General features: G+C 32.5%; 1 long non-coding RNA gene across 1 annotated transcript; it reads left to right on the forward strand.

The window, feature by feature from the left end:
• The first annotated feature begins 1,766 nt into the window (after window positions 1-1,766).
• Window positions 1,767-6,519, forward strand: LOC140037014 (uncharacterized). Its single transcript, XR_011840800.1, has 2 exons — window positions 1,767-2,078; window positions 5,706-6,519. It is a non-coding gene; the product is annotated as an uncharacterized lncRNA (long non-coding RNA).
• Window positions 6,520-12,492: the final 5,973 nt, after the last annotated feature.

A 12,492-nucleotide genomic window follows, 5' to 3' on the forward strand; every position in this document is an offset into this window, starting at 1 on the left:
GCTCAAGATATTAAGCTCGTTAGCTCGCGAGTTCGAGTATATATATATTTTTTATTTTTTTATTTTAAGTATATATATATTTTTTATTTCTTTATTTTAATAGTAAAATTACATATATATCCTTAATATTTTATTATTTATTAAGAAAAAATATTATTTTATTTATTTTTTAAAAAATAAAAATAATTATTTTTTATTTTTTTCGAACTCGAGTTTGAAATTGTCGGCTCGTCGAGCTCGAGCTCGAATTCGAATTCGAGTTCACTAAAATTATGTCAAGACTCGACTCGATTAGGCCAAAACTCGACTCGTTTGCAGCCCTAGTTGTGTGTAATTTTGAGAGAGAGGAGGGCCGAGAGAGGGAGTTGAAGTTGGTGAGTTTTGTTGTGATAAAATTTTTGAGAAAACGGGAGAGATGGCTGAGAGAGAGAGAGAGAGAGAAAGAAATTGGTAGAGTGGGTGTGTTTGGTTGGTAATGATGAATTTTGTACCAATATGAAAGAAAAAAGAGGAATGGGAGATTGAGCGTTAAACTGGATAATAGTGTATTTGGTGAAAGAAAAATGATTAGGGTGTACGGGTTTGATAAAAGTTTGTTAAAAATTTTCTTCTTTTTCTTTTTCTTTTTTTAGACAAAAAATCCTACAAAACAAGAAAAATAGACATTCAAATGCATATAAATAAATAACCCCTAAATAGACAAAAATTCAAGAAAATATAAAAAAAGACAAAAATTTGGTGTCTACAATGATGTTAATTGCTATCTTTACACTTAAATGTTATATCTATTCATATTGACATTACAAAAGAAAATAAATTGGGTATCCATCCAGTGTTCTTTATATTTTCATGATTAGAAAGATGGAATATTCTTATTCTCATAATAAATGAGGAAGTTGCATCATATGTGCTTGAACTCTTATTTTGATCAACTCTTATTTTGATGATACTTTTACATACCTCTTGGTGCCTATTTATATTTTTTAAAATAGGTAAGGATGAGTAAAAATTACTTTGAAAATATTTCTTTACATGATTCTCTTGTGTGTACTTGTTAATATGCTTTTGAAGGAAAGTAACTACTTGAATGTGATTCATCTCCTTTTTCTTACTTGATTTACATAGTTATTTGATTTTCTTACTTGATTTCATCTCCTATTTCTTTACATAGTTTTTTTAAAAAATTCAAGAAAATATAAAAAAAAGGACAAAAATTTGGTGTCTACAATTATGTTATTTGCCATCTTTACATTTAAATGTTATATCTATTCATATTGACATTACAAAAGAAAATAAATTGGGTATCCATCCAGTGTTCTTTATATTTTCAAGATTAGAAAGATAGAATATTCTTATTCTCACAATAAATGAGGAAGTTGCATCATATGCGCTTGAACTCTTATTTTGATCAACTCTTATTTTGATGATACTTTTACATACCTCTTGGTGCCTATTTATATTTTTTAAAATAGGTAAGGATGAGTAAAAATTACTTTGAAAATATTTCTTTACATTGTAGACACCAAATTTTTGTCAAATTTTAACGTTTTCTTGAATTTTTTCTATTTAATGAGTTATTTATTTTCTTACATTTTAATGTGCATTTTTCTTATATTTGCAGGTTTGTTTTAGTAAAAAAAGAAAAAAGAAAAAAGGAAGTCATCATAAGTCATCATGAAGGCCATCATGAGCCTTCATGATGACTCATGATGGCCATTACCTTTTTGACCAAAGCACACGAGAGAAAGGAAGGAAGCAACGGAAAGAAAAAAGAGGCAACGGATCCAAGAGAAGAAATTGCAAAGAAGGGCTCCTAAGATTGCCTTTAAGACCTCTCTCTCGGCCTTTTCTTTCCGGGCTCTCGACAGACAAGCAAAAAAGAAAAAAAAAACACCACTCTTTCTCCCCAGCCTCGGTTTTTTTTCTTGACTCCCAACAGACAAAGCCACAAGAGGAAGCACTCTCCACTCCCCAACTCTCTCGGCCATTTACTCCCAAAATTTCCAAATCAACCTGCACAATTTTCTTCAACAAGTCTGCACCACTAGGATTAACAAGGAACCATAACTCTCATTAAGGTATCTCCTTTCATTTTATTTCCTTTTCAGTTTTTTTTTCTTATTTAATTATATCGTAAGCATGTTTAGTTGTTAATTTGTGTTTTTCTCTTGCTATTTTTATTATTGTTATTATCATTATTATTATTATTGTCATTTTTTTATTTTAGGACTGTTTTGATTTAGTTTAGTCATATTTGTTGTTGCTTTCATTGATTTCAATTCATAATTATGTTGTAAAAATCACAAGGAGTTTTGTAGTATAAATTTTACGATTTTTTGTGATTATAGTGTTAAAATAAAAAAATTAAAAAAAACCGAACTGTTTTGGCAATTTCGTCACTTTTGATTCATTTTTTTTGTAAAAACTAATTCCGGAAATGGAATCTACACGAAAAATCAAGTTGGGATGTGTATTTTAATAAAATTTGGTGACCGAAAAATTTACCGACAACCAGTAGCGATCCGTCACCGAGCAGCCATGTAAGAAAATTGCAGAAAGAACTGTGGCCAGAAACGTTGCAAAAGTAAGAAAAAGCTTCATCTAAGCTTTGGATGAATTTTCTGAAAATTTCACTTTTGATCCCTCAACTTTTGCTTAATTTCACAATGACCCAAGAACTTTTGCAATTGAACCAATTTTGCCCATTTTAAGTTTTTTATATTTTTAAGTGATCTTTTTGGGTAGATTAGTTCTGGTTTAGGACATAATTAGGATTAAATAATTTTTAGTGGATTTATTATCTTATTGGATTTTAGTGAAATAGGTAGTTTGGGTTAGAGATTTATTTAGTTGGGTTTGACTAATACGTTGTTGGCTTATTTTTCAAGGTTTTTGACTTGGGTTTAGGAGGTTAAAATCCAACACTTTGGATTGGGTTTTGATTAATTTGGTTGGGTTTAATTGATAAATAAAAGTGGATTGGCCCGTATATTTTTTTGGACTTTTCTCTGGGCTTGAAAAGTTTTGGCCCAAGGTAGAAATAAAAATGGCCCAGTGGCCCAATTTCTTAAGTGATCTGATGATAAATTTGCAGAGCAGTCCCTATACTTTTGAATAGTTGCACTGTAGCCCTAAATACTTGATATTTCTTTCAATTAGGTCTCTGTTTTAATTACAAATAGTTCCCTAAACTTTATTTGTCTTTAATTTGGACCTCATATTTTTGTGATAATTATAATTTGACCCCCAAAACTTGATTAATTTGTGCAATTAGGTCCCTAACAGATTTGATTGCTTAAATAGAAGTTGCTTTTCTTCTCTGATCATTGATTACACTTCATTTAAGTGCTTCAATTGATTGATTTCATGTTTATTTCCATTTGTTATGATTTACTTGTTAATTAAATTGGTGCCTTGATGATTTTTGTTAACTTTGAAGTTAAATAGGTAAAACCAAACCCAATTAGCTACTACTTCAAGGGAGGTATCTTCTTATTTTATTTTAAATTCTCTTATGTGCTCTTATGTGTTTTTTATGTGTGAATTTGCATGTTTTGAGTGATTTTCTTTTAGTTGTTTGGTTTTATCCGTTTTAAGTTTCATGTATTTAATTTAATTTTGATGATTATTTGGGAGGCAATTAAATACCAAATTGTAATAGTTAGGTTATTATTTTATTTCATTTCTTACCCCCTTTAGATTGTAGTTAGGGCCCCCGAATGTAATAGTTAAGTCTCTATTTGCTTTTATTCGCTTATGTATTTGCATGCTTGTGTGTTTACATGTTTCCTTGTTTTTCTTAAGGCATTTGCATCTAGATATCATGCTTATGTGCTATGTGCTATATGTGATTTATGTGTTTATTTGATTTTATTATGTTTTATATGATTTATTTGATTATAATAAATGCATGACGTCACCATACTAGTCCATTGCTAGTCGTGGCTTCTCCTTTCGTTTACTTGCTAGTCCAATACTAATAAAGACTTTTAGAAATGGGTTAGTCCAACGCTAGATCCTTAGATTGTTCATGCATTAGATTCATTTTTGTGTGATATTCATTACATTTTCATGCATATTTTATTTTTTAGGATCTTTTCTCATTTGCATGATATTCCCTATTATCTATTATTCCCCTATCCTCTATATGTGTTAATCATATCATTCAGAATTACATCTCATCTAAGAAATTGTGGAATAAGTTAGTTCATTTGCTTGTTCATGTTAGGAGAATTATTCTTCAAACATGGGAAATGGGTGATTATAACTCTTTAGTTTAAATATCCCATTGATCCCTGTATAAGAAAATTATGCCACGAGTTTTTGTCTCTCGTACCCATTATGTTGCATTCCTATTCTTTGGCCACTTATATCTAAATATATAATTTAATCTTCTTTTCTTTTCTTTTGAATTTCATTCATGCATGCTCGTGACCCCTTCAAGGAATTATTTTGGCCTTCGCAATCAATGCGATTGGTATCAATTAAACTCTTGAATGGGTATTTTGTCCCTTTCGATATTTTATAAATTTAGATCTGCATCCATGTAGGAAACATCCAAATGTGATAAAATTAAGGGTTAGATTAGGAAAATTTTGACTAAACCTCGCAACTAGCTTAGACTAGATTGAAAGGGTGCCTTAGGTTTGAGTTAATCGAACTTTTGCCTTCCCTTTCTTCAACCGTGAGTCCCGAACTCATTTTCTTTTATTTTTCAAAGACCTGGAGTTGTCGAAAAGGGTTTCATTTTATTTTTGTCAAAATATACTTTTGGATGACTTGGTACACCAAAACTCAATACCAAGTGGCGACTCCTCTTTTTCTTAAAAACCCTTTTATACTAAATTTTGGACCCAAACTGTCGCATTTTTTAAAGTCCCATTCTAGGTCCTTTTTACTTATTTTTAAATAAAATTACATCTTTTATAAACACTTTATATTCCCGTTGCGAAAAATGGGGCGCGACAACTTGGCGACTCATCTTGGTGAAAATCTAAAAAGTTAAGGCCATAACCTATTTTCATATGTTTTGTTATCGTTTCTACCCATATATTACAAGCCTATACAGCTTATATGTTGACTGAGTTTTCTCAAGAAATAAGAGTTATAAACTATTCGTTTTCACCAAGATGTGATATTGAATGGGTTAGACAAAATTTGGGCACAAAAATAAGACAGATCCTGACATACCATCTCCTTGAACCACCTCAAAATCATGAATAATACCCATTTGATTGGTCTTAAAATATGAGCTAATAAGAAAAGTGATCCTTTTCCCTCAACACCGATCCCAAAACAAGGAAGAGATTTTTTGCAATTTGGTCTTATTTTGAGGGATTTATCATGGAATCTTCTATATGAGTTTGGATATGATATTTAAATTCTTCATTTGAAAAATGTAGTTTCTTTTCACATTGTATGTGATTATTTTACAATTAAAATAAGCCCAAACTGGGGCAAATTTTTTGTAATATATCTGTGAGATTTCACCGAATAAGTTCAAATTGAGGCAAAATTTTATAATACATTTGTAGGATATGTCCAAGATCAAGTATATATTTTTCAAATCTTGATAGGTCAACACTTTGCATGAATCTTAATTGTTATATCATCGCTCAAAAAAAAAAGAAGAAAGAAAAAAAACACAAGAAAAGAAAAAGAATTTTGAAAAATTCAATTGTTTTGAAAATCCCCCTCTTGTGCAGGTGTTTATGGTTAAGATCGAGGAAAAGACGCAAGTGAAAATCTTGCAAATTTGGAGAGCAATCATGAATAAAAAGGGGCAATAATACTACTTTGCAAAGTAGAGGATCAGCTATTTGTTCAAAAGGAGTACATGCTTTGACAGCCAAATTCAAAAAGAAAAAAAAAAGAAAAAGGGGGAAGAAAAAAAGTAAAAAAGAAAAAGAAAAAAAGAAGAGAAAAGAAAAAAGGGGAATGGAAAAGAAAAAAAGAAGAGAAAAAAAAGGAGGAGTGGGAAAAGAAAAAGAGTTTTTGCTTCAATTTTGCAAATTTTTGCTATTGAATTTTACGAGCATTTCACTCGAAGATTACATTTCTAAGTTGGGGCAACACCTTACCCTCTTATGCTTCGAATGGAAATGGTAATACCAACCAAAATTGAGATCCCATCCTTGCGCATTTTGACGAAGGCTCAGGTAGAAGAGACCAAATAGATCAAAGAGTACAATGAGTTACTGTCTCCAATGGAAAAGAGGTTGAATGTTACCTGTCATGGACAATGCTATCAACAAAGGATGGTTCGTTGGTTATGACAAGAAAGAAAAATCTCGCCTATTTGAAGTAAGGGATAAGGTTTTAAAGCGAATTCTTCCGATTCAAGAGGAAGTTAAAGGAAAGTTTGCTCCAACTTGGCAAGGACAATTTATTGTTCAAGAGTGCTATCCAGAGGAATGCCCATTCTCACAGAACTAGATGGACAGGTTTCTCCTCTGACAATCAATTCAAATATGTGTAAGAAATTCTTTATCTGATTATGTGATTTTTCTTTTTGAGATACCATTTAGGGTGGATTAAAGGCGGGATTTCTTCTTTTCTCTTTGAACATTTTACCCATAGTTTTCTCCTTTGAGCCTCCAGAATAATTTAACCCTTCATTTGATAGCCCCTCTAAAGATCGCAAACCCCACACTAGGGCAAATTTTTGTCTCCTATTTGTTTGAAAAAAAAAAGAAGAAAAAAAGAAGAAGAAGAAGAGTCAAAAGCCAAACTGGAGCAGTTTTTTCAGTTTTAATACTCTCATACTGGGGCAAATGTTGATAGAACACGGTCTTAGGGTTTTTGAAACCTCTTTGAAGATTTGCTTTCAACCCTTAACATTTCTTCTACACCCCACCCCATCATAAAAATCATAAAGTCCCGACTTTCGCCTTAATAGTATCTCTAATAAAAATCACTTAATCAAATGACAAATGATGTCAATACACTTTCGCCAATTTTGCATGGAAAGGATTGTCGCACTGATGCCACCATTTCTTAAAACACAGTTCTGAGTTGATAAGGGCTATTGGTAAAATTTGTTCATTAGGTGAAAACCCAAAAGGGCACCTTGAAAAAAAAAGAAGAAGAAAAAGGAGAGAGAAAAAATAAGAAAAAACATAAAAAAAGGAGAAAAAGAGAAAAACCCTAAAAAAAAGGAAAAAAAATAAAAAAATAAAAGGGAAAAAGGAAAAGAAAAAAAGAAAAAGAGGGGCGACCTTGGTGAAAATCTAAAAAGTTAAGGTCATCAAGGTAAGGTTTTGGAGCACAAGAGAATCATGAACGAAAAAACAGAATGCCGAAACTTGAAGTAAAATTGAGAAGATTCAAGACAAGTTGCAGCACAATTCTTGGGGAGTAGTTTTGACATCGTAAGATCATGCTTCCATGGTTCTCAAGGCCAAAGGGACCACAAGGGATCACATGGTGGTGGCATTATGTGATAACTCTTTCGGTTTTCTAGAAAGCATGAAAAATGTGGCCTTCGTTAAACATGATTTACACTGAGTCAAATATCAAAAGGAGTGAGCTCCAATTTTGGTAATAAATCGATTTTGTGAAAAAAAAAAAGTCTTTTAAAATCGAGAGAATAGTGACATATGTATGTACCTTTCAAATCTCTTGAAGGGAGAGTTGTCATTGGTATTCTTCAAATTTTAAAATTCGTCACTTTTGATTTTTTTCAAAAAGAAAAAGTGTGTTTCTTTCATTTCTTCTAAAGTTTGAAAAAAAAAAAGAAAGAAAGATTGCAAATCCACCAACTTGAGCAACAATGCCACAATGCAAAGCAAATGATTGGTTGTTCAAAAATTGATTCAAATTGGGGCAAAATTTTGAAAAATTGCAATTTTAAAAGTTTTTTCAAGACCAATTTCAAGGCAGGTTTAGATTTTATCCCACTGACCACTTTTCATGGCAGGCTTGGGTTGTATCCCACTAACCAATTTCAAGGCAGGCTTGGGTTGTATCCTACTGACCAATTTTCACGGCAGATTTGGGTTTTATCCCACTGACCAATTTTTAATGCGGGTTTGGGTTTTATCTCACCAAACTCGACAGGCTCGGGTTTTATCTCACTGACCATTTTTTCCTTTTCATTGGGTTTGGGTTTTACCCCACCAATCTCGGCAGGTTCGGATTTTATCCCAATGACCGTTTTATTTTATTGGGTTCGGATTTTATCCCACCAATCTGTTAAGATCTAAAGATCAAATTTAAGTTTCTATCCCCCTTCTTGACAAATTTAAATTCCTGTTGGTGAGTCTCAGCGTCCACCGCACACCCTTTTATCCCTCTTCCTAACAAATTTAAATTCATGTTAGCGAGTCTCAACGTCCACCGCGCACCCTTTTATCCCTCTTCTTGACAAATTTAAATTCCTGTTGGTGAGTCTCAACGTCCACCGCGCACCCTTCTACCTCCCTTCTTGACAAATTTAATTTCCTGTTGGTGAGTTTCAGCGTCCACCGTGCACCCTTCTATCTCCCTTCTTGACAAATTTAAATTCCTGTTGGTGAGTCTCAGCGTCCACCGCGCACCCCTCTATCCCCCTTCTTGACAATCAAATTTAATTTCCTGTTGGTGAGTCTCAGCGTCTACCGTGCACCCTTCCACCTCCCTTCTTGACAGAAAAAAATCATCATCAAATTTAATTTTCTATTGGTGAGGTTCAGCGTTCGCCGCGCACCCTTCTATCCCTCTTCTTGAAAATCAAATTTAATCTTCTGTTGGTGAAATCTCTGCGTCCGCTGCGCATCCTTCTACTCTCTTTCTTGAACAAAATCAAATTTAATTTCTTGTTGAAGCGTAACCGCGTCCCTCCGCGCATCTTTTTCTAAATGATCAAATTTAATTTTCTGTTGGTGAGTTCTCAGCTTCCGCCACGCACCTTTCTACCTCCCTTCTTGACAATCACATTTAATTTTCTGTTGGAGCATAACCGCATCCCTCCGCGCATCTCTTTCTAGTTATGACAGTTGCTTTTCTTGACTATTTTGATTAACAGTTATGCTTTATCATTCATTTTATATTTCATGTTTAGAAGTTCTGAGAGTTCAGACTTCTTCGACTTTGCAAAGATCGCAGATGGTCAATGCACTTGTTTCATTGTGGTTCACCGATTTTCGAACTACGTTTGACCTGAATCCCATGGCGGGATACGTAGGCAACTCTACATGAGTTCAGTCACGTGTTTTGTAATTTCATGACATCTTGTGTTCAATAATTTCAGCCAAATGTTGGTTTGTTTATTTTAACCCAGGTGCAATTAGAAGAGACAGGTAAGCAATTTGGTGTCAACGTCTTTGTTTAGAGTTTTTTTGAAACTCAAGACAAAGAGGGACAAGCTGTAGATACCAAATTTTTGTCAAATTTTAACGTTTTCTTGAATTTTTTCTATTTAATGAGTTATTTATTTTCTTGCATTTTAATGTACATTTTTCTTATATTTGCAGGTTTGTTTTAGTAAAAAAAAGAAAAAAAGGAAGTCATCATAAGCCATCATGAGCTTTCATGATGACTCATGATGGCCATCACCTTTTTGACCAAAGCACACGAGAGAAAGGAAGGAAGCAACAGAAAGAAAAACGAGGCAACGGATCGAAGAGAAGAAATTGCAAAGAAGGGCTCCTAAGATTGCCTTTAAGACCACTCTCTCGGCCTTTTCTTTCCGGGCTCTTGACAGACAAGCAAAAAAGAAAAAAAAAACACTCCACTCTTTCTCCCCAACCTCAGTTTTTTTTCTTGACTCCCAACAGACAAAGCCACAAGAGAAAGCACTCTCCACTCCCCAACTCTCTCGGCCATTTACTCCCAAAATTTCCAAATCAACCTGCACAATTTTCTTCAACAAGTCTGCACCACTAGGATTAACAAGGGACCATAACTCTCATTGATGTATCTCCCTTCATTTTATTTCCTTTTCAGTTTTTTTTATTATTTAATTATATCGTAAGCATGTTTAGTTGTTAATTTGTGTTTTTCTCTTGCTATTTTTATTATTGTTATTTTCATTATTATTATTATTATCATTTTTTTTATTTTAGGACTGTTTTGATTTAGTTTAGTCATATTTGTTGTTGCTTTCGTTGATTTCAATTCATAATTATGTTGTAAAAATCACAAGGAGTTTTGTAGTATAAATTTTACGATTTTTTGTAATTATAGTGTTAAAATAAAAAAATAAAAAAACCGAACTCTTTTGGCAGTTTCGCCACTTTTGATTCATTTTTTTTTGTAAAAATTAATTCTGGAAATGGAATCTACGCGAAAAATCGAGTTGGGATGTGTATTTTGATAAAATTTGGTGACCGAAAAATTTACCGACAACCGGTAGCGGTCCGTCACCGAGCAGCCATGCAAGAAAATTGCAGAAAGAACTATGGCCAGAAACGTTGCAGAAGTAAGAAAAAGCTTCATCTAAGCTTTGGATGAATTTTCAGAAAATTTCACTTTTGATCCCTCAACTTTTGCTTAATTTCACAATGACCCGAGAACATTTGTAATTGAACCAATTTTGCCCATTTTAAGTTTTTTATATTTTTAAGTGATCTTTTTGGGTAGATTAGTTCTGGTTTAGGACATAATTAGGATTAAATAATTTTTAGTGGATTTATTATCTTATTGGATTTTAGTGAAATAGGTAGTTTGGGTTAGAGATTTATTTAGTTGGGTTTGACTAATACGTTGTTGGCTTATTTTTTCTGGGTTTTTGACTTGGGTTTAGGAGGTTAAAATCCAACACTTTGGATTGGGTTTTGATTAATTTGGTTGGGTTTAATTGATAAATAAAAGTGGATTGGCCCGTATATTTTTTTGGACTTTTCTCTGGGCTTGAAAAGTTTTGGCCCAAGGTAGAAATAAAAATGGCCCAATGACCCAATTTCTTAAGTGATCTGATGATAAATTTGCAGAGCAGTCCCTATACTTTTGAATAGTGCACTGTAGCCCTAAATACTTGATATTTCTTTCAATTAGGTCTCTGTTTTAATTACAAATAGTTCCCTAAACTTTATTTGTCTTTAATTTGGACCCCATATTTTTGTGATAATTATAATTTGACCCCCAAAACTTGATTAATTTGTGCAATTAGGTCCCTAACAGATTTGATTGCTTAAATAGAAGTTGCTTTTCTTCTCTGATCATTGATTACACTTCATTTAAGTGCTTCAATTGATTGATTTCATGTTTATTTCCATTTGTTATGATTTACTTGTTAATTAAATTGGTGCCTTGATGATTTTTGTTAATTTTGAAGTTAAATAGGTAAAACCAAACCCAATTAGCTACTACTTCAAGGGAGGTATCTTCTTATTTTATTTTAAATTCTCTTATATGCTCTTATGTGTTTTTTATGTGTGAATTTGCATGTTTTGAGTGATTTTCTTTTAGTTGTTTGGTTTTATCCGTTTTAAGTTTCATGTATTTAATTTAATTTTGATGATTATTTGGGAGGCAATTAAATGCCAAATTGTAATAGTTAGGTTATTATTTTATTTCATTTCTTACCCCCTTTAGATTGTAGTTAGGGCCCCCGAATGTAATAGTTAAGTCTCTATTTGCTTTTATTCGCTTGTGTGTTTGCATGTTTGTGTGTTTACATGTTTCCTTGTTTTTCTTAAGGCCTTTGCATCTAGATATCATACTTATGTGCTATGTGCTATATGTGATTTATGTGTTTATTTGTTTTTATTATGTTTTATATGATTTATTTGATTATAATAAATGCATGATGTCACCACATTAGTCCATCGCTAGTCGTGGCTTCTCCTTTCGTTTACTTGCTAGTCCATTGCTAGTACGGACTTTTAGAAATAGGCTATTCCAACGCTAGACCCTTAGATTGTTCATGCACTAGATTCATTTTTGTGTGATATTCATTACATTTTCATGCATATTTTATTTTTTAGGATCTTTTCTCATTTGCATGATATTTCCTATTATCTATTATTCCCCTATCCTCTATATGTGTTAATCATATCATTCAGAATTACATCTCATCTAAGAAATTGTGGAATAAGTTAGTTCATTTGCTTGTTCATGTTAGGAGAATTATTCTTCAAACATGGGAAATGGGTGATTATAACTCTTTAGTTTAAATACCCCATCGATCCTTATATAAGAAAATTATGTCACGAGTTTTTGTTTCCCGTACCCATTATGTTGAATTCCTATTATTTGGCCACTTATATCTAAATATATAATTTAATCTTCTTTTCTTTTCTTTGAATTTCATTCATGCATGCTCGTGACCCCTTCAAGGAATTATTTTGGTCTTCGCAATCAATGCGATTGGTATCAATTAAACTCTTGAATGGATATTTTGTCCCTTTCGATATTTTATAAATTTAGATCTGCATCCATGTAGGAAAAATCCAAATGTGATAAAATTAAGGGTTAGATTAGGAAAATTTTGACTAAACTTCGCAACTAGCTTAGACTAGGTTAAAAGGGTGCCTTAGGTTTGAGTTAATCGAACCTTTGCCTTCCCTTTCT

The sequence above is a fragment of the Coffea arabica genome, chromosome 2e (assembly GCF_036785885.1).
Source record: "Coffea arabica cultivar ET-39 chromosome 2e, Coffea Arabica ET-39 HiFi, whole genome shotgun sequence".
NCBI lineage: Eukaryota > Viridiplantae > Streptophyta > Magnoliopsida > Gentianales > Rubiaceae > Coffea > Coffea arabica.